The sequence below is a fragment of the Protomyctophum parallelum genome, assembly GCF_964188405.1.
Source record: "Protomyctophum parallelum genome assembly, chromosome: 1".
NCBI lineage: Eukaryota > Metazoa > Chordata > Actinopteri > Myctophiformes > Myctophidae > Protomyctophum > Protomyctophum parallelum.
In genome coordinates, this window is record NC_139697.1 from 46542693 (window position 1) to 46564788 (window position 22096).

Here is a 22096-nt window from a genome sequence, read left to right on the forward strand (position 1 = left end):
ACTTAATATTTTTTATCTTAATATTTTTTTTAAGAAATATCTTAGACCATTATCAATAATCATTGTGTTTATGCTTTTAAAGATAGGCCTATATGCTATTTGAACCTTCTTTTTACATGTAAAAGTATGCTATTTCTGTTAAGCTCATGAATGCTTTTATATGTATACTCCATTGGATTGACTATTTTTTTTCTTTTTTACCTTTTCTTGATTCATCAAGAATACATTGTAAAGCATTATTCATACATTACAAATCATTAGTAGACAGTAATACTTTACTTACTTTATTCTGCCCCTTTTTGGGCATCATACTACTTCCACATACTTTATTTCCGCTTTATGCAGTTATTTATGCTTAAACTATAGTTTTTACAAATGTTCATACTTTTTTAACTTTTACTTCAGCTTTAATACATTTTCTACTTTTCTTTACAATATGTTACAGTCCAGAAATTTTGATTATGGACTTAGACCACCAATGGGAACACTATTACTCCAGTCCCCAAGTTTCAAACTTGACACAGCAATAACTTTATACATTGCGTTTTATGCGCAATGTAAGGCTTTAAACAGCCAATATAAGGCTTTAAACAGCCTTAACTGTGTTTCCCACAGGTCTCAAAGTTTGTGGGTGGTCTTACTATATGTTACAGCTGTATTATGCCCCACCCACACTGTCTTCCTATATTGGCTGGGCCATAACTCCAGATAATCTCTAAACATGCTACAGGTCTCAAACTTGGTGGGTCGTCCCACAGACCCCCAATTTCATAAGACAATTACAACTTCCAAAACATTTGTAGACAAAATTATAAATGTTTAATTCCAGGTTAATAACATAATCTTTAATGTGCTTAATGATGGTATGGACATTTTCTATATAACTGCTTCTATCTCATGTATACATACTTTACAAGGGATAACAAGTCCTTACTTTAGATGGGCTCTACTAGTATCTACTGTACCTTTAAAAAATCACGAGTTTGGGCATGCATTTTTTACATACAAGGATTTGTATTTTTGCATTTTGCATACAAGTTCATCTGTGCAAAGTTTAGATTGATAAAAACAAAATTGACATACATTTTAGACAATAATTGAGCCATGCAATATATATAGCTTAAGTATTTATCAGATGTATTAATAGAGGACATTATTAATGCATTATAACAGTCTTAGTTTAAAAAATATATTTAAAAAAATACTTTAAAATAAAATAAAATAAAACCTTAAAAAAAACTAAACTTTTAATAAAGAACTTAATTATTTATTTATTTTTACATTGAAAGAAACACTTTTAAAAACTTTTAAAACTTCTACAAAATGAAAGAAAAATCTATCAATAATCATTGGGTTTATGCTTTTAAAGATAGGCCTATATGCCTATCTATATTAAAACATTTTTAAAACATTACTTTAAAATTAAAAAACCTTAAAAATAACTTAAAAATTAAAAACTAACTTTTTTTAAACTTAAAAAGCTAAAACTTAAAAAAAACTTTGAATTAAGAACTTAATATATTTATTTATTTTCATTTAAAGTAAAATCTTAGATCATTATCAATGATGTTAGATACATTATTGATGCATTATAACAGTCTTAGTGGTAAACTAAAGTAGCTATTAGATATGTATTAATAGAGGGCATTACTGATGCATTATTATTATTATTAACAGTATTTTGGGTGATCTTTTTTGACATTGACATATACAAGAACATTTTTGTTCAGCATAAATTTAACAAAGAGTTGTGACCTCCATGTTTAGGCTGTGGTTAACATTTTAACACTTTCCATCATCCCAGTTTTTCCCTGGCACCCCCCCCCCCCCCCCCCCCTTTAGAGTAAGCAACAAAACATGGTAATACATCAAATACACAATAGTCATCAAGAATCATGCGTAAGCTAAGAACTTAACATCCCTCTGACAGTGGAATATCTATAATGAAACTATGTGTATACACTGTAGAGTGCTATGTCTACATAAACTGATATCTAAAAGTTGAGCCTTTGCATACGCTTGTAAGGTTGTCGAGGCTAGGGCACGTGCACACACACACACACACGCATGCACGCGCACACACACACGCACACACACACACACACACGCGCACACACACACACACACACACACACACACACACACACACACACACACACACACACACACACACACACACACTTGTCACTCGTTGGTGAGATGATACTCACTGTGACTTTAAGGCTGAGTAATTGTGACTGTGCCTGTCTTAGGTTGTCCCGGGGTGTTTTACCCATGTGGGATCTTACCCGTCATTGGCTAACCAGCCTGCCATACTCGCCTACTTCTGGCTCCAAACGTGGAATGTAATTATCCAGTGCTCCCCAGTGTCCAAGATCTTATGCAAAGTAAATTAAACGCAGTAAGTCGTCAGCCCAGATAATTGTCTTGTGTGTTGTTCAGCAGGTAGCAGTAGTGCAGGAACTGTGAGACGTGGTACAGAATTGACTGGCATTCTCTGGGAATGTGAAGCTTTTCATAGTGTGGTTGATACCTCCTGCAAAAACACACACAAGAGCACACATGTATAGCAATACTGTACATTGCATTGTTGCAAATTGAGTAGTGAATGCTTAATCGTATTATGTAGATTGTAAAACATTTTAATATACAAATAACTTACAGGTAGGGTATCTATGGAAGGGTGGATGGGCTGTCTGTGGTGTGTTCTTGTTTGTGGGAGGGGTGGGGTATCCTCCTTCCATCTGTTGCTCCTCTCAAACCAAGAGTTGTGGTGTTGTTTGCAGATAGCTGTAAATAGCATTTGGTTAGTTACAAAATAAGCATTGGATGCTTACTCACATTACAAGGATTACAATACATTATATTTGGCATGCCATGGAAACAACTTACTTGTAAGTTGAATAGTCAGGATGGTGCAGCTATGGAATCGGGGGCTGCAGGATGGATGGGCTGCGACTGGCACATCCAGTGGTTTGGTATTGTTATGGGAGGGGGGGGGGGGGTCCTATTTCTGTCTCTTGGAAACCAAGTGTTGTGGTTTTGTTGTGGGGTCCTATGTCCATCCCTCTTTCTTTCTCAGCTTCAAAGAGGCTGGGGCAGCCAAGGCAGGTGGTGGAGCTTGGCTGCATTGGAGGACCCCCCCCCCCCCCTATGAATTAGTTGTATTACATTATGTTCTGTTAATCTATTAAAAAGCTTAATTAAACTACATTGCGTTTTACTCTATTAAACATTGTTTTTCTAAACTAAATCAAAATGTCTATTATAATAATATGCTGAATTAGTTGTATTACATTGCTTTCTGTTAATCTATGCTTAATTCAACTACATTGCATTATGTTTTGCTATATTAAACATTGTTTTTTCTAAACTACATAAAATTGTACAGTGATATCTATTATGATTATATCGTGTTGACTTTGTTTAATTACATTATGTTCTGTTAATCTATGCTGAATTAAACTACTACATTACATTATGCTTTACTCTATTAAACAATAATTAAATATAGTGCATTGTTGTATATCAATGTTCTATTAAATGTGACTTTGTAAATCTACTTCCTATCAGATGTTGTCTGTTTGTTTATTTGAAAAACAAGGTGCAGATTATTCACCTGAAATAGCTTTAAATTGATTGTTCATAATGCCAACAGTAAATTGGTGGTCAGTAGCACATAATTTGACATATAAAATGAAAGACTTTTAAATATTGCACTGTAAGATTTCACAATACAGATTTAAGATTTCACAATACAAGTTGATATCGTTTGATAATTGTTACTCTACTGAGACACGTTAGAGGTTATTACACAGTATACAGGGTTGTGGTAACTGTGATAGGTTCGTAATACACCTGACTGGACACAATGCTGTGGTCGAGAGATGAAAATGTGGTCCAACAGTGTGTTCTTTTCAGTGGTCGCAGTTGCGATTAGCTGTGCATATCCTCTGGATTCAAACAGATCAAATATTGCATGCGTTCCGCTGGACAGCAAATTTTCATTGAAGTCTGCACACACAATGATTGGGTGATGATCCATGATCTCTAAAGAGTCCAAGAGGCTTTTCAGGTTTGGGAGGAATTGATTAACACCGTAGTTTGGAGGTCTGTACACAGCAGCAATCAATGCATTCACTGGGGCTTCAACTTTGACAACCACAAACTCCAGGTCAGTTACATTATGTATGTACTGCTTCTCACGGGCTTGAATGTTGTTTTTCACATATACAGCAACTCCACCCCCGTTACTGTTGGCCATGCAAGAATTGTTAGTGTAGGACACGTGTCTGTTCCGCTTGAACATACTGTAGCCTTCCAAATGGAGACTCTCAGCAACAAATGATCCTTGCAGGTGAGTTTCCGTGAGACACAACACATCTGCTAGACCCAGCTCATGATGACTCTTAATGTCACTGATATGAGGTGCCAGTCCTTCTGTGTTATGATGGATGATGGTGAGAGTGTCAGGCGTGTTCAGTGTTTGCGTGCTGTGAGCAAGTGGCATTATGTCCTCAAAGCTGACTTGGGTCATGCTCTCGAGGCCTGCAGTGATTTCAGGGTTGGCATAGATTTTAGACTCATCCATACCAATGATGTGCATTCCACTGAGAGAGGTTACTCTGCTGAGAGCTACGTAAGCCATACCGGGTTCAAAAATCTTTTTTAGGCACACTACAGCAGTAGAGGTTGTCATGCCTTGCACTTTGTGTATTGTACAGGCAAATGCGAGCTTCATGGGAAACTGTCTGCGTACTGCGTGCTTCAGCTTTTCCTCCATCCTCTCTATGTACACAACATTATCAGGTCCTCCGGGTGTTTTATGACGGTGCCTCTGTCCTGCATTTGTATTGTCCAGCTCAAGCCCAAGCATCTTTGTATATATAGCACCATCTTTTTCACAGGTAACTATTCGGGCAATTTTACCAAATGTGCCGTTCACAAGTCCATCGTCCACATCAATGTTTCTGGTGAGCATAACGCGAGCACCCATAGCAACTTGTAGTGTGTCTGGTAAGTCGTTCTTGGTTCCACGACATGGTTTTGCTTGTCTGGCCATTCTTCCTGAAAATCTGTCCTTTCTATAGTCATCTGCATCAATGTTTGTGACATCAGAATGAAGCAGAGCTAACGTTTTTGCGTTGTGTTCATTGACCTCCTTATTAGTAGGAAAGATGTGAAGTACATCATTTGGGCAAAGTGCTGGTTCGGTGATGGCTTGTGAAAGCAAATCTCTGTCTGGTTCAGACAAGGTATCTGACTTTAGTTTCACACGGATCCTGTTCAACGTCTCAGCATAAGCGATGTCATCCTTCTGACGCATGATCTCTGTCAATGTGATCATCTGAAATTGGTCGCGCCAAAGGTCTATCTGACATGATTCATAGACACAGAGAGGTTTAGCCTGTGAAATTGGTGGAAGCTGATGGAAGTCTCCAACAGCGAGTACTGACATTCCTCCAAAAGGGTTTTGACTTCCTTTGATTTGTTTTAGTCTGGCATCTACATAGGCAAAGAGAGTCTTTGAGACCATGGACACTTCATCAATGACAATAATTTCAGCATTTGAAAGCTCTGCTCGCACTTCATCCAGTTTGTTGCCAAGTCCTGGGAATGGAAGTTGAATGGATCTTGGTAGCTTAAAGATGGAATGCAACGTTTTGCCTAAAATGTTGAAAGCTGCCGTACCGGTGAATGCGGTTAACAGAACAGTAGGCTGCGATATGTCAGTTTCCTCACGATTTCTCTCGAGTCTGGACAATATCTTGGATGCCTCTGAATAGATGCATTTGATTAGATGTGACTTCCCTGTTCCAGCACCACCATTTATATACCAGAAAAATGGCTCTGAGGGTAGATTACAAACACGCTTCATGCACCAGTCTCTAACTGTGTAGAATATGCATGCTTGCTTCTGGTTCAGACCTTGATACATTTGGCGTAATACTACAGGGTCTATCTGAAAGGTTTGTATCATCGGTGCAGCTGTTGTAGCTTCAGACTCAACGCTATAGTCTGGGACATCTTCTTGTTCATGTTGGTCATCCAAATGTTGTGTTTCGCGTTCTGCGATACATTCCAACCTCTCCAGTTCAGATTCAGGAGCCAGATTACACCATTCATCTTGCATGGGCCCGTTCTGCTCATATTCGTCGATGGCACTCTGGATCTCTTCACTGTGTTTTTCATATTTATATTTGTTTTCCTTGACAATGAGAAATACTGGCTGGAGTTGGTTTGAACCAGGTAGCTGAACACAGGCGCTATGCAAGAAGGACTGGTATGTTTGAAAGTTGTCACTTTTCAGCTGCGACTCTGAGCGGTGTGGGAGGTACAGTTTGAGTAGTGTGCCAAAATATCCCTCAGGATTCTTTTCCTCTGAGGAGTGGTAATATCTGATGATGGCAGGTTTCCCCTTTGTTCTTTTCTTCACAAATCCCATCTCATTAAGTAGAGGCACAACATCTTTAGCTGTGACTTTCTGCCTGCCATAGACAATATTGCAAGTGGAAGAAAAATCAGCCAAGCACATCACCTCAAAGTCTGGTCGTTCAGGTCTAGCATGGTATTTTTCAATTAACCCCGTCATCCACACATCTTCTGAGTCTGGTATAGTGTTCTCCAAGCGTGATTGGGGATAACTCATTTTCAGTCTATTGTCATCTGTTGGTATGAAACGGATACTGCGTGAAGACCTCTTCATTTTTATACCACATACACGAGTTACACACTCCTGAGCGCTGACCTCTCTCATTTTGGTGTACGCCTGCATTACTTGCATCATTTCCCCACGTTCGTCTATGTTGGCATTGTCTTGATTTGAGTTTTCAATCATTGTTTTGAGATACTCGCTCATCCCGTGCTCAGCTTTGGTGACGTAGGCTGTGATGTACATGATACACGAATATACATTCAGAATGTACTGGATATCAATATTGGCATCCCAGGCATCAAGAATATAAGGATTGTATGCGTTCACCATGCATGCCTTTGGATCACGTTTCAGTATAACCTTATTGGAGCTGGTCAGTGATTCGAGACATTCTGTATACTCTTCCCTGCTTAAATTACATGTAGCCAGTAGCTGCGGTAAATCCAGAGATTCAGTTTGAGGGTCGTCAAGTAACTCAACCACTGGTTTAAGCTTCGTCTTAGCTGCACTGAACTGCTTAGGATCTGTAGGTCTCGTTATCATGGTCTCACTTGCAGGGGGTTTAGGAAATCCAAATCGGCAGCCAGGTTTGTTGTTTTTGTGACATGACTTGGAGTGATTTCTGCTGTGTGTCTGAAGCTCTTTAACCTTTCTGTACAGTTCTGGCTCAGTATTTGGGTCAGGCAACCGGGCTGTAACGTACTTGTCAATAAAATTGCACACAGTCTCATCAGAGTCCTCATCATACACAGGTGCACCCTCTATCCATAACAGACAGTGAATGTGAGGTGACCCACGACTCTGAAACTCTAAACGATACCAGTAATCTACAAGCTTGCCAAGTGGCTGCGCAGCACTCAGAAACAGTTTGAATAATTCATCAACACGTTTATCAAACATGCGCATTGTTGTAACCGGATTGCTTCGTAATATTTCACACTTTGTTGCCCAGTCAAGGTCTTCAAAATTAACCTGTTCACCTTGTTGTTTCTTAATTGCTTCAATCACCTGAGGCCATCTCATCTCTGCAGCAGAAGCAGTACCAAACCAAGTCGGTTTTCCTAATTGTCTGATGGTAGCAAACAGATCTCTGGTTGTTTTCTCCCAATAGGCAGGGGTTCCTCTCAGTGGCTGCATGAATCTGATTGCCTCTTTGTTTCGCACCAGTTTTTGAACCTCATGTTTGTCTTGCAGCATCCTGGAGGTTATTTTGCGTCCATCTCGTGTCATAGGCTTTCCTTTACGCAGTTGTATTGACATACTGGAAGTAGCCAAATGTATTTCTGTTACGAATTGTGAAAAGAACAAATAATTTGTATCTCTGGCAAAACGACTATCTACAGAGGTAAGCCTTGATTTAAAATAACTGCTGGGTGTTAACCTAATGGGTCTTGCATCATCAAATGTGTTTACACTAGTGGGAAATTGCACTGGGAATGCCATAGACTCAAGCTTAGGTGTTCTGAAAAAGTTGACCGGCTTATTACCTTCAGCAGGCGCAATACAGTAAATTCCTTCACTGAACGCTAATAGCTGGTCTGCAATGTCAAGTGGCTGTAGACAAGATTCGAGGGCAATGCCGCCAGTTGGCTGTTCACCCTCTTGTTCTGTATCGTTTGAGTGCTCCTGCTGTTGATTGTCATTACGAGGCAGGATATCGATATGTTGTTCCTCACCAAGACTATCGTGTGGCTGATTCAGTGCATTTTGCTCACACCTGTCAATGTCCGTCAATGCATCATCATCATACTCATCATCTTCCATGATATCATCAATTTGATTGTCACCTTCTTCCTCGTCGTTAATTGTCGGGTCACACAATTCGGCCTCATCTCTGATAGTTATGTCCTTATACTCGGGGTGAATTTGTTTTAAAGTGTGCAATGCCTTTAAAATTTTAGACCAAGTGACAGTCTGGAACAATTGATGTCCTTTGTAGTGCAATCGTCTCTTCAACTTTACTCTCATCACTTGAGACTCACTTCTAAGTCTGGGTAAAGCATTGACAGTCGCCTCTACTTCAGATGGCACACATACTACATTACCGCATAGTGATCTCTGCTGGCCTTTGGGAAGAGGTATGATTTTAGCAAATGTTATGAACTTGGATGAAATATGCCTCTCCAATATGTTAAGATCAGACAATTCAGGGGGGATTTCTACCAGCTCCAAATTATTAGCCATAGCAAGTGGTGGCATGTGCCCTCTCTTAAGATAGTCATGGCAGGTGGGACAGATCCATTCTTGTTTCCTTTCATTGGGTACTGTGCAATGTTGTGGTTCTCTGCATTCATCATTGCAAACATGAACATATTTTCCTGTCAAGCAAGCAGACACCACATCTGGATTTTTTACATAGTCTGTCCTATTGCAGTGCTTTACTCGATCTGGAAACAATGCTCTATGGCATACTGTGCAGACATTAGTGGGGCCATCTTTTATGCTTGTTCTAAAAACAGATATGGCTTGTTGCATTGCAATGTTAATTTTTTGTGCACGTAGTGCATCTTCTTGTCTGTATTGTTGTATTATTTTCCGTGTGCAACGCATCTTATGAAAGAGTCTGTATGCTGCTTCACTGTGATATCTTTTATAAATATAAGCATTACATTTCTGTAAATGAAGCCGTCTGAAATCTGGGTCATTTTTGTATCTGTGTTGATTTATTCGTTTCATGATTTCGATATGTTTGAGTCTAAATGCATGATCATTTTTGTATCTGTGTTGATTGATTAGTTTCATGATTTCGATATGTTTGAGTCTAAATTCATGATCATTTTTGTATCTGTGTTGATTGATTAGTTTCATGATTTGGATATGTTTGAGTCTAAATTCATGATCATTTTTGTATCTGTGTTGATTGATTAGTTTCATGATTTGGATATGTTTGAGTCTAAATTCATGATCATTTTTGTATCTGTGTTGAATGTGTTGTTTCTTTCTGAGTCTAAATTCATGATCATTTTTGTATCTGTGATGAATGTGTTGTTTCTTTCTGAGTCTAAATTCATGATCATTTTTGTATCTGTGTTGACTGATTTTTCCCATGATTTTGATATGTTTGAGTCTAAATTCATGATCTTTTTTGTATCTGTGTTGAATATTTTGTTTCTTTCCAAGTTTAAATTCTTCATCATGTATGTACCTGTGCTGATTGATTTGTTTTGTTGTTTGCATCTGTTTTATTTTAAATTCAATATCATTTGCCAAATGTTTTTTCATATACAACTTTTTCCGTTCTCTATAAAATTCATATTTAGCATACAAAGTCCTTTCTTTCAAGTTTTTTGTTTCCTGTCTCTGTATTGTTTTTAATTTCTTTGTTTCCTGTCTCTGTATTGTTTTTTGTTGCTTAATGCCAGTTTTTTGTAATGCAAGTTTTTTACAAGTCCTCTTAAATTTTATTCTTTGCCCTTTGGGCAATTTTGACATGTGTGCTATCTGGTCCTTGCTCATATTTGTGATTTTGAAAGATTGTCCAGTCACAAACTTACAGGAAGTCATACTTTGAGAGGCTTCAGTGTGAGTTAAGTTAGTTTGTGGGGTTTCAAAATCTGCACTTGATAATTGATTGCAAGTGACATTACAATGTTGATGATCAACAGCAGACGTTATGTCAACCTCCGGTTCAGTCATAGGTGATAATAAAGCACTGTTATCAGTACACTCAATATTGCCGGTGTGAAAATACTGTTCTGCAATCCCATCAGACATTTCTGACAATGAATGTTTAGCCTGCCTGTTTGTGCTGTAGACATCTGTGTTTGATGTTGTTGGAATTTCTATTCCAGCTCGTGGTGACAGGTCAATGGAGTCGGCAATAGTAACATGAATGTTATCCAGGTTGTCACTGTGAAATCCTACAGGCATGAGTTCATACATGCATGTTGGTAACGTCTCAAACACCAGTTGGCACTCAATAATCCTGTTAATCATATCTTTCAACGTTGTGAATGTAAGCATTACAGCAGTGCCTAAGTGTTCATAATATTCAAGACATGGGAATCCATCAGGCGTTCTAGAGTGTGGGTCAAAGAAACCAAATTGTCCTGATCTGTTCCTGAACACAGCAATTACTAAACCACTCATTACCAGTAATGCATAGTTCACCTCTGTTAACAGACAGCTAAGTCCTGCTTCTAGATTTAGGCACTCTTCTGCATAATGAGATGGAGGGTCTCCAAAGGTTCCATACTGGGAAAGATCATGATGCTTTGTTACATGGTAGTCATGGTCGCGGGCAGACACTTTGTCCGGTAGTTCATCTGTAGCTAGATGAGTATGATCAACTTTATTCTTTGTTTTAGGTAACTGTCCCCCTTCGTGAGCTTGTAGATTGGCTGTTTTTCTGACTTTTGCATCTAACTGACACTTGACCTTTGTGTACATGGTGTCGCCTTTTTGCAATACAAGGTCCAGGTTTGCTGTTGTAATGTGTTCTTCCTCATGAAGGAATGCCAGAAAAATTAGAGAACTACAGGCACACTGCTTATTCCTGGAAAATACATTGTATTTAGTGCTGTTTTGACTATGGGATGCTGCAACACTTGTCTCGTCAGATTGGCCTTTGTGTTGAATATGAGATGTCCCCGACAGATGTCCAACTTCACTGTGACTAACCTGTTTGACTCTTGTCTCATCAGAATGGCCTTTGTGTTGAATACGGTTAGATGTTCCTGGCACATGTCTAACTTTAGGCACATGTTTGACAGCATCAGTGGAAGACATCTTCTGTAATGGTGTTTTATTGCTGTGGGGAGCACATTGCATTTGTTGACGTGCTGTCACGATTGTATCCTTAACACAGTGTGTGATGTTGTCAGAAAAACGCTCCTTAAGCTCCTGCTCACCCATGGGTCCTAAACGCTTTTTAAGCAAATGTGTCAAATTCTTAGATAAACAGTCTTTATGGCAATGCACTTTAGCATCCTTCTGCTCGCTCATAGGTGATACAGCACTGTCATCAATACACTTGCTCGTTTGATATTCTGTACAATGTTCTACAACCACATCAGACATTTCTGACAATGAATGTTTAGCCTGCCTGTTTGCATGGTGTGTGCTGTAGACATCTGTGTTTGATGTTGTTGGAATTTCTATTCCAGCTTGTGGTGACAGGTCAATGGAGTCGGCAATAGTAACATGACTGTTATCCAGGTTGTCACTGTGAAATCCTACAGGCATGAGTTCATACGTGCATGTTGGTAACGTCTCAAACATCTGGTGGCACAGAATAATCCTGTTAATCATATCTTTCAATGTTGTGAATGTAATCATTACAGCAGTGCCTAAGTGTTGAGTATCTTCATTATATGGCAATCCATCAGGCCTTCTAGAGTGTGGGTCAAAGAGACCAAATTTTCCTGATCTGTTCCTGAACACAGCAATTACTAAACCACTCATTACCAGCAATGCATAGTTCACCTCTGTTAACAAACAGCTAAGTCCTGCTTCTAGATCTAGGTACTCTTCTGTACAATGAGATGGAGGGTCTCCTAAGGTTCCATACTGGGAAAGATCATGATGCTTTGTTACATGGTAGTCATGGTCGCGGGCAGACACTTTGTCCGGTAGTTCATCTGTAGCTAGATGAGTATGATCAACTATATTCTTTGTTTTAGGTAACGGTCCCCCTTTGTGAGCTTGTAGATCGGCTGTTTTTCTGACTTTAGCATCTAACTGACACTTGACCTTTGTGTACATGGTGTCGCCTTTTTGCAATACAAGGTCCAGGTTTGCTGTTGTAATGTGTTCTTCCTCATGAAGGAATGCCAGAAAAATTAGGGAACTACAGGCACACTGCTTATTCCTGGAAAATACATTGTATTTAGTGCTGTTTTGACTATGGGATGCTGCAACACTTGTCTCGTCAGATTGGCCTTTGTGTTGAATAAATGTCCCCGACAGATGTCCAACTTCACTGTGACTAACCTGTTTGACAGCATCAGTGTAGTACATCGGTTTCACATCATTGCAGCTGTGGGGAACATGCATTTGTTGACCTGGTATCACATCGTCAGATAATTTCAACTTGGACCAGTGTTGTTTTTTAGCTTGACTTTTTTTCCCTTTCCTCGGCATGGTAACGTTTTGTTCTTGTAGGCTATTTGTCACACTGGTAAACCTTAAATATTGCGTAAACGTTTGTGCTTTGCAATGTTTTTATGGTAAATTAATAGGGACTACGATATTCACAAATATCTTCAGAGAATGTGATTGATACAGTAGGCTATAGTTCACTAGCAACTTGTTCTATAGACACCCAGAAAATTATGAAACAATTGTAATATAGGACCAGACGTCAACTGTAGTTTCACAGAATTCTACGTAATATACCAGATGTGAGCTACTGAAAACCACAATGCAATCTCAATCACTGAGGGACATTCACTATAGTACCAAACAGAAGCAAGTGATTTCTCACACGTCCACTTTATCTCAATTTCTAAACAATGTAGGCTACAACTGTATTAACTGTATCAAGTTTGCAATTAATTAAAAAAAGATGGGCTGCATTTAACGCAATGTTAACAATTAGTGCACCAGACAAATACCAGTCAATAATTAAATCAGTGTATCTATAAGGCAGTATAGAGTTAATATAGATATGAACACTACCTTTGTAGATTTAGTATTTGATCAAAGATACAAATGTATACTTGGGAATGTGGAAATGACAGTTTTGTTTTGAACCAATGAAATGTTTCTCAAATGTTAGCACAAGCAACAAACCTTCAAGTAGTGCCGATTCAATATTCAGTGATAGCTTAATATAGTGATGATTAGGAGAATTATCTTGGTAATGTATACACTTAATATAGCAGTTAGGCTACTTCAGTTGATGGACCGCTGTTCAATAGAGTGAAGGTCACAGGTCCACTTGTCAGAGCTGCAAATAGCTTAACTATCAAACAGAATTCTAAACAAGCCTATTGAACTACCATACATTTACTTTTACTCAAGTATATTTTACTATACAATGTATAAAGAAGCTGAACAATAAAGAGAGGTTGGCCTTGCTAGGAGTATACACTGTACTAATGTTAAGAGTATTTCTAAACAGTTTGTGAAATGTGTTTGCTTTGATGATCCTGGTCCAGTACGCAGTCCGGTCCTGGTTCAGTATGTAGAGTGCAGACACCAAGCTGATCGAGTTGAGGCTGCGTTCGGATCCAGATAGTTGATAGCCAGAAACAAATAATTTCAAACAATGAATGTATACGGTATGTATAAACTATCACTCAGGAATGTGGAAATGGTGTTTAGGTGGATGGATGTTTAACCAAAACAAAAGGTGAATAAACAAAGATGGCTCAAAGGTGTGGCAATACAAATGTCTCAAAAAGCTGTATCCAAGGTTTCAAGGTTTCATATCAGGGTTGCATCAAAAGTTGTATCAAGTTTCATATCAGGGTTGCATCAAAAGTTGTATCAAGTTGCGTTTCAGGGTTGCATCAAAACTTGTATCAAGTTGCGTTTCAGGGTTGCATCAAAACTTGTATCAAGTTGCGTTTCAGGGTTGCGTATAAGGGATTGCTTAAGGGAGCAGAGCAAGATCTCTCAGAGTTGCTCCCAACTCTGAGACTTCTCTGGGCGAGAGAGAGAAAAGGTAGAGACAAAAGACAGAGAGGCAGGGAGATAGCAGGGTTTGGGGTGTTGGATTAAGAGAAAAACAGGATCCACTGGAACCCAGGGTTCACTGCGCAAGGTTTACCTGAAAGAAAGAATATTCATAGTCACATTTATACAAGTATATCAGTAACATAAATGCATAACGCTGCTGTCGGGAAGAAACCTCGTGTTGTTTGCTAAAGCAACTAACTCCACCTCTCCTGGAATATATAAAGTTACAACACGAACCTTGCTAGCATAAACAGTTTACAAAATCTCATTGCTTATACATCTTTCTTTGAGATTTACAATTAAAAATCTGATCTTTTGAAAATCATGATTGGAGCAGATTTCCGATCACCTGATCAGGTCAACCCTAGTTATTACAATGTTTATTTGCAGCAATTTGGCTAGCTGTTCTGAATCTTCCCCACAGGATTAATAAGCCTTACTGTACTGTATAGAATATGCAATTGCTAATTACATCAACCATAGTATTCAATATTTAAAGTATAATGTGTGTTCCATCGTACAACAGTGGTGTGTGCTGCAAATATCAGTTCTACAAGCTCAGAATGTGGCCATTTGGTCAAAGGGTCCCTAACCAAAACATCTGCCCCTCCACCATAAACATAAGTATTTTTTTAAGCTATAAAGCTACAAATTCACAAGTCACGTTGTGAGCTTGTCGGTCTGCTATTTTTGCTAATCATACAGGGCTTAAAGGCCGATTCATAGTGTGGATTTTCGGTGGCGAGGTGACCACCGGAGCTGAAATAGCGTGGAGCGGTGGCGAGTAAAAACAGAGAGTAGGGCTGAGGCGGTGGCCGTGGTATGCTCTTCAGCGCGGCTCAGTGACGTCATGTTGTAGTTCGGTGGTCACCTCACCACTGAAAGTCCATACTAGGAATAACGCTTAAGTGGTTAACATGTGTGTCAAAATTGTGTGTGTGCGTGTGTGTGACATCACTTCTTGCAACTATATTCAACTTGAATACAAATAGTGTAAAAACATTATCATGATAATGAATCATAACATGATAACTAATACTTACTCAAGTGTAGCTCAACAGCAACCAGCTAAGTCTGCAGAATGAAAAGGAGAAAATCAGCAATTACTTAATTGTTCAAAGAATATTTTTCTTTTGTGTTGTTAACAGACCATTTACAATCATTTCCTGGCAAAGGAGTAAAGTTCAATGCACACTGCTGCATATTTCTAACTAAATGGCTTACATTGTAACAGCTTGCATTTAGGGGGTTCCCAGCAAAAAAAAATGTAAGCACTTCAACATACTTTGGCCATTTGAAAATAGCAAATGAGCATGCAGGTCTGTTTAAAAAGAAAAATGTGTTCCTGGCACATATTTTCATACTTTTTTTGGGGCCCTTGAAATCAAAACGTTTGAAAATCACTGACCTTATTACTTTTCTTTTAAATATATTTTTTATCCCACGATTTTGTAACCCATTTTTCACCCCTTTGTCAATCATCTAATGTGATCCTGGGCTCTACACACCCTCCGCCAACCTGGGGAGAGCAACGGACTTAACTCATGCTTCCTTCATGCTTGAGTGTCCAAGTTGCTCCTTTACACCTGACAGAGGGGAGTTTCCCTGGTTGGACGTAGCGCGTGGAAGGAACACGTTATTCCAACCAGTTCCTTTCCCCTCCATCAGGCGCCCCGGCTGGCCAGGGGGAGGCAGTTTAGAGACCAGGATTACTGCATGTTTTTGTGAGGGTACCTACCCTAGGGGACCCGGGAGAACAAGCAAACTCCACACAGAAAGGCCCTTTGGCCAACCCCGCCTCGGGTTTGGGCACTGATGACGTGGAGGAGGAAACACGCCGCCAGCACCCACAGCACCCCGAGCGGGAATCGAACCCAGGACCTTTAGCTGTGAGGCGACAGCACTACCAACTGTGCCACCGTCCCCCACTGACCTTATTACTTAATATCCTAAAATACTAAAACGTCAACCACATTAAATCAGTAAGGCGCTGATTTCACATTTACATTAACCCATTTTGGGCGGGAACCCCTTTTGGTGTTAGCACTATGTTATGCTTTAGCTATTTAAAAATAGCAGATCTACAAGCTCATAGCTTGTAGATGTTCCATTCATTACCATTTATCTGCAAATATTAAGCTGATACAGTTAATACTTACTCAGAAGGTAGGGTGGTGCCGTTTGATCTGCAGATTGAAGGAGATAGAAGAAATTAATCAGTTTGTAGTTGCTATACACTATACATGCAGAATTTATATTTATTCATTTCCATTATTTTCTTTTTTAACCCATTGTGGCGGGAACTTTTGGTGTTAGCATTATGTTATGCTTTAGCTATTGAAAAATAGCAGATCTACAAGCTCATAGTGCGCCACCGAGTGGCGCGCTACAAGCTTGTAGGTCTGCTATTTTTTAAAAACCGAAGAATCACTGACATAGAAACATAGCTTTTTCAGAAAACTGTCAGGATGTAGAAGACATTTTTAGAATCTGATCTCAGGTCAAAATGGGTTAATAAGAATTTGAAGGTCTTCAAAAACGTAGGTTAGGTTTTAGAAGGCATTTTTAATTCAACAGTATAGAATACACTGTCTGATAACAAATAAAAGGCTAAACTTAAATGACCGAATCAGCAACATTTTCTGTTCATTACCTGCATGATCAATGCATAGAACTCTCAGTAATATACCTCAGTAATTGTTTTGTGGCATCAGCTGGTAAACGGCACAGCTCTGTACAGTTTAAAGGAGAATTCCATGCTAGAATGCTTTCTTATCTTTCTTACCTTTCTTTGTAGTTGTTACGTCCCCACCAAAGAGGTCCAGGTGTTTTTTTGTGCAAAAACTCCTTATTGGCTATTTACCCTACCCCATAAGCCCTCAATGAATTGCATTGCATTGAATGGGAATTGAATGGGGCTATGGGGTGTTATGCTAGTTCGCTTATTTCCATCGAAAGAAGTAGTAAAGTGTGCCGCTTGGGATATTATTTACATTATGAAGAGAGGATATATACAAAGAAATTATAATTTTGAGCAATGGAAATAAGCGAATTAGCACAACACCCCATAGCCCCATTCAATTCCCATTCAATTCAATGCAATTCATTTAGGGCTTATGGTAGGGGAAATAGCCAATAAGGAGCTTTTGCACAAAATAACACCTGGACCTCTTTGGTGGGGACGTAACAACTACAAAGAAAGGTAAGAAAGCCTTTTAGTATGGAATTCTCCTTTAACTGATATTTCAGCATATGAGGTGTTGCATGCCGAATAAGGCTGATCTACAAGCACAGTGTGTTGCAAGCTTGTAGATCTGCTATTTTTACAATACTAATAAGGGACATTAGGCAGCAGGGGGGCCACAGCGTTCTACAGGGAGGGGAGGAATAATGTGATGTTGGGTCACATTCTTGCTGCAGTCAAGTGAGTGGACTCCACTCCTCCATGGACAAGCACGCAGGGCTCCAGCGTGCGACCTATTAGGTCACATATGCGACTTAATTTCTTATGGTGATACTTAAAATTTAATGAGGTGATACTTGGAAATGTGCAAAAAAAAAGAAAGAAAAACGATCCGTTTATTTATTTATTTTTACTCCGTCTCAACACTGAGGTACGGGCGCCGGGTGGCTATTAGTAGTGCGATAATAAAGTATTACTTTCTTTTGGCTCAATCGAATCCCCTCTTTTTCTCTCTCTCTGCCTGCCTGCAAAGTCAACGCAAAGACGATAATTGCGCAAACAGGCGCAGCGCGACCTGCCGCGGTACAAACGGGACGAACCGAGGAGAATATATATTCAGGTCTGAACGCAGTTTATCCGACACAAATTAACTAATCTTTCTCAGCTGTACAATTTCACTGGAGCGCAGTGCATGATGATAAGTCATGATCTACACAGACAGTGTAGGAGTGAGGAGGTAAACTTGTTGTTTGATTAAACATATAATGTGCCACGGAAAATAGCTTCCAAAGCTTGTTATGTTTGCATCGAGGAGGTAGCCTGTGTCCATACATGATGATCGGCCAACAAAATACATTAATCTCCCTCCCAGTGAGTGAAGAGCACTGATGCCTGATTTATTCTTCGTCGTACAAAGTGTGTGCTGAAAATAGCTGATCTACAAGCTCACAACGCGTCGCGTCCGCGACATGTTGTGAGCTTGTAGATCAGCTATTTTCAGCACGCGGAGTTATGCAGGCTCTGAGAGCATTTAGAAACTTTTGCCTTCACAATAAAAGTAAGCAGCTTTCACAAGTTGGCCAACTTGGCCCATGAAGACAAGGAAAAGGATTAAGAATTCGGTGGCATTTCACATTGCAAAAGATTTTTTCCAAAATGTAAAAATATTATAATAAGGAATTAATTTGGATAATGGTAATGGGATATTGTACAAATTGTCACTTTATTAATCCCAAAGGTTTGGACTGCATTTAATTTTCAACACAAAACCTTAAACTGACTATGTGTGTGGAATATAAATATTGCCTTTATTGACTGAGTGACTTTGTGTTGGGTTCAAACCATCTACAGTGTTTTGAAGTATAACCAGGTAGGTTGCTGTTTTTTTACACAGTGACCTTTGTAGGGGGTTTTATGATTCAAACCTTTAATGGTGGAAACCACTACAAAAATAAATGGCGCCCGATGTGGGGGCATGATAAGATTAAGATCATGTAATAATACGACGAAAAAAACATTCACAACTCACCGTGATGCAAAGGAGGGGGGGGGGGGGAGAGAGAGAGAGGGAGAGAGAGAGAGAGACAGAGTTTAGATACTTTTCAAAACCATGACATACATTACAAGGTCAATGCTATGACAAATGTACAATATGTTAAGGTCCCCAAATTGACACTAATTGACCCCCAGTTGAAAAGATACAGGGACCCTGGACCATAAGAACCAGTTTAATTTCAAGGACCCCCAGTTTGACATGCATATTAACTAAGACATGTGACTCCCTTGACTCCTTCAAAACCGCTCTCAAAGGGCACCTACGGATGGCTGCAATTCGAAACTGGCCTCTGTAAAATCTGAATCCCCCCCCCCCCCCCCCCATTTTCGCTCACTGTATATTGTATCTTTTCCCTTTTTTGCTTCCCATATGATGAATTCCTGTTCTGTACTTTAGCTACATAGAAATGTCTATTTGTATGTCTCTAAATGTCTGTATGTCTTTAAATGTTTTGATGAATTGAACAATGTGGACCCTGTTGTAAACAAGTGTAATGCTTAATTGGGTCGTCCACTCACAGTTGACAGTCTTTGTATTGAGTTTGTGCTTAAAATGTACTGTAAATTCTACAAACTGTTAATACATATTTCAATCAATCAATCAATCTACATTTAATGTCATTTCTATCTCTGGGACCCCCAATTCATATAAAAGGATTGTAACTCTCATAGTTACAGACCCATAAGGGTCCATTTGGTTCCTAACTATCATTTAGCTGGGGACCCCCTTCAACTCAAGGACCTCTAGGGGTCCACGGACCCCACTTTGGGAACCACTGCTCTAGCTTCTGTGCACATGTGTCACGTAACATCACATCATTATACTGGGAGGAAAAAAAACACTGCTAGCAAAAGGCTAGCTGTTAGTTAGCTGTTAGTTAGCTGCTAGTTAATGACATGAAAACTACTTCACAGATTAAAACCCGTTTAGTACAATTAATTTATAGACATGTATGACTCAACGCCATAACAGCAATACGCAGTGTTTGTGTGTTCCTATGACGGCTGGCTGGGAGCTAATTAGCCTGGTAGCTAATTTTTAAACACTAAATAAATAGCATGACAAATGTGAGCAAAAACGGACATAAAAAACGGGACTGACTAAAGTAATGGTGTCGGGTCTGTTGTTTAACAAAGTGATGAACTGTGACAAACGCAATGTGTTCATTTAGGTGTTAAATTAATATATGTACGGACGGTACACAACACAGCCACAACTTACCAGAGACGAGAGTTTTCCAGGAAGTGCAGGAAGTGGTACTGGTGTTGCAGTAATAGCGGTCCGCGTGTGCAATGAAAGCTGAAAGTTTTCGTCCTCTGTATTCAAGGTGAATAACTTTGACTTGTTTCATGAAGACATGACAAATTGACTTAATATTGTTATTATTATTTGATAACCCAGCACTTACTACTGTAGGCTACTGTAGGCTACTACTACTACTACTACTAATAATAATAATAATAATTATTATTATTATAATTTACATTAAGGTCCTTCATTTTCAATTCATATCAGAACATTTGTACAAATATACAATTATATGAAAAAATCACAATTAGTGCGCCGATTTTTGGGGGTAGTCCGTCCCTTGTCATTGGACAGTAAAATAAGCTATATGTTCTCATGAGTCTGAAACTAAAACTGACTGATGGCAGATTAAAAGATAATTCATTATGATAGTGGAATTATCATTACTTGTCAAATGTTCTTCTTGAAGGGCCAATGGCACTTATTGGCCCCCCACACAAGCCCTAATTGGCCCCCACATAAGCTTGTATTGGCCCCCCACATCACATGCCCCCTTAGTTATGTGGCCAAATAAATACCAAAAAAAATAAAAACCCCACCCCCCTCTGCACGTGCCTGTGACACAGAGACGCACGCACACACGCACACACACACACACACACACACACACACACACACACACACACACACACACACACACACAATGCCACGCCAGACTTTCCGGTCCTTCATTGCCATGCCCAGTTCCTGCTTACTGATGCATGTGTCCCTAGCGATGACATCAGGCCAGGGAACGACAGTTTTCTGCTGCTTTGAGGCAGGATTCCAGAGAAGAAGGGAATATATAACGTCATTGTCAGCTACTATAGGCTGTTAGCTGATAATAGCCTATATTCCAGTTGATGAAAGTAAAATAAAATAAATATCACACTTAGGTCACATTCATACCAGAGAGCTTTGCTGCGATTAAAACGAATCCTGCTGCGCATTGTCAGAAAGTGCGCTTTGTTTGGCAGGTGTGAAGGCTCATTCGAATCCTAATGCGCAGCAAATAACCGCATTTTACTCCGCCCAAAAACGTGGGTTTCGCTTCGCTTCGAATTGCACTTGACTACGATTCGGTGCAGGTGTGAATGCAATCCGCAGTAAATAAAGGAAATGAAGCAAACATAATGTGGCGGGTGAGGAGCTGAACACAGTTGGAGACGGAGAAGGCATATTTTACGCAGCGCAAAGATGTCCCGTTACTGTGGATAGACGTGGTCGAATAAGGAGACTGAAGCCCTGATCCATAAGCCCATAAAAACACTGCAGTGTATTATAGCCTACATAATATTCTGTCTGTCTGTCTGTCTGTCTGTCTGTCTGTCTGTGCGTGCCGTAAACATGGAGTGCTGTCACTGTGTGGGACTGGGGAGTTATATCAGTGCGCTCATGCAGCGCTGTGCCTCCATGCCCAAAAGAACAGTGTGTGGCGGCTGCGTGCGTAGAGAGAGAGAGGGGGGGGGGGGGGTCCCAGACGGCACGACACATGCACGTTATGAGTGTAATTTTATCACCATAGATTTCACTGTGTAGGCTATAGTTTATGAATGGAACACATTGATAAAGGTCCCCCCTGCTGCGTTTCCAATTGCTGTGAATGACAGTGTGAAGGCAAACCGCAGCCAATTAAATATGCAAGATTCCAATTTCCCCGCCCATACGGATCTGAGTCTACCGAAGTATTAGGTGAGAATCTGACCTTAGTGTGAAGTGAGAGGCGCTCTTATCATCATACATCATCACATTCCGTGCCAAGCCCATTATCACAAATTTTGCGGTACACATT

The 22096-nt window shown here is 39.6% G+C and overlaps 1 long non-coding RNA gene across 1 annotated transcript; it reads right to left on the reverse strand.

Moving 5' to 3' along the window:
- Positions 1-13587: 13587 nt before the first annotated feature.
- On the reverse strand, positions 13588-16697 carry LOC310861821. Its single transcript, XR_014569526.1, has 3 exons — positions 16438-16697; positions 15322-15352; positions 13588-14369 (listed from the first exon to the last, which is right to left on the reverse strand). It is a non-coding gene; the product is annotated as an uncharacterized lncRNA (long non-coding RNA).
- Between the last annotated feature and the right edge of the window lie 5399 nt (positions 16698-22096).